General features: G+C 42.2%; 1 non-coding gene across 1 annotated transcript; it reads left to right on the plus strand.

Annotated features, from left to right (window-relative positions):
* Positions 1-1,164: 1,164 nt before the first annotated feature.
* Positions 1,165-1,266, plus strand: LOC142849095 (U6 spliceosomal RNA). Its single transcript, XR_012910502.1, has one exon. It is a non-coding gene; the product is annotated as a U6 spliceosomal RNA (small nuclear RNA).
* The last annotated feature ends 221 nt before the right edge of the window (positions 1,267-1,487 follow it).

Consider the following 1,487-nt stretch of genomic DNA (forward strand, 5'->3'; position numbering starts at 1 on the left):
CTGAGATAGATGTTCTTCGTTAAAGCTCTGTTCCCAGGTAATTCTAGGCTGTACCAAGTTGACCAGTCAAACCAAGCTATGTAATGAGCTACCAAAATGAATGACTTAGAACAGTGCCTGATCTATAATAGGTGTTCAGTACATGAAATCATGAAATCAGCTTTGTCAATGCTGCTTAGCAGCTGCAATTCTTCGTGACTTGTTTTCTTTCAAATGGTTTTGAAGAAGATCAAAATGGTCAGCAGTACACAGAGACCAAATTAAATCCAAGAAAAAGTTTTCACTCTCCAGTGATGTACAAGAGGGGCTGCTATCATTCAACGAGTCAGTGGCAGTCCCGGATGTACCAACAAGCACCTTTAAGAAGGCAAAACCGTATCTCTTATTTGCTAGCTGCCTCTGTGAGGATACTGTGAGGGGGTGTTTGTCTGCCTTAACCACAGAACATTCTTATTTGACCCACAGAATTACAAAATATGCAAGAAAGAATTTGTAAGTCCTGCTTTTAAGAATATAAAAAGTCATTATTAAAGTGTGTTTTCTTTTCTGTTACTACAAGCTTGACTTTCCATAAGTTCTTATTGCCACAATATGGTAACAAGTAAAACACAAAAACTTGTAGGTATATGCTTTTAAAGACACAACAAAGCAAAAGAAAAAAGGGGGGAAAAAGACAAAAGCCAGTTGGATGCGGTGCCATATTCCTCTAATGACACTTTGGGAGGCAGAGGTAGTTAGATCTCTGTGTCAACCAGGATGGCCTACAGTCACTCCATGCACCCACAGATTAGAGAGTCACACTCCTGTTCAGACAGAGTGGGAAATGGTGCTTCCCCCATCTAGAGACGACAACCTTACAAATCGCCCGAGTACTAGTTAGAGGAACCTCTCATGACAGAATTCCATATAATGGATCACACAAACAACTCACAGGTAAACATAAAGACTTCTGATGAGGGGGGTCTCCTCCTGAGGTAGTCACCTCAATGTGTCCTCAGATGGCACAGAGACATCTTGGCATCCTACTGTATCAGAAGTGTTAACTCATAAAACCCCATTGAACCTTAATTACTCTCTTAAAATGCCTTAAAATGCCTCCAATCTAGCTAGTGTCAGTCAGAGAAAGAAAGTAGGGCTTCAACACACGAAATGGAGAAGAGGGCTGCTCTCTTCGGCAGCACATATAGTAAAATCGGAATGATACAAAGATTAGTATGGCCCCCGGGGAAGGATGGTGTGCACATTCATGAAACATCCCTCCTCCTGAGGCTAACTACCCAAGTTCAGCAGTCAGAAGCTCCTTTTGGCTCACCTAATTAATATGCTCAATTAAAATGAAACAGCCCATGCTAACACAGGGTTTCCCCCTATACTATTATAGCTCCCATTTGCTTATGAGCCACATTTGCCTCCCCTCTGTCCAGAGGCAGTCCTTTGACCCTCTGGACAAATACCTCCTTCCCTCTTCTCTTGTCCCATTCCCCTTC

Source organism: Microtus pennsylvanicus, chromosome 4, assembly GCF_037038515.1.
Source record: "Microtus pennsylvanicus isolate mMicPen1 chromosome 4, mMicPen1.hap1, whole genome shotgun sequence".
NCBI lineage: Eukaryota > Metazoa > Chordata > Mammalia > Rodentia > Cricetidae > Microtus > Microtus pennsylvanicus.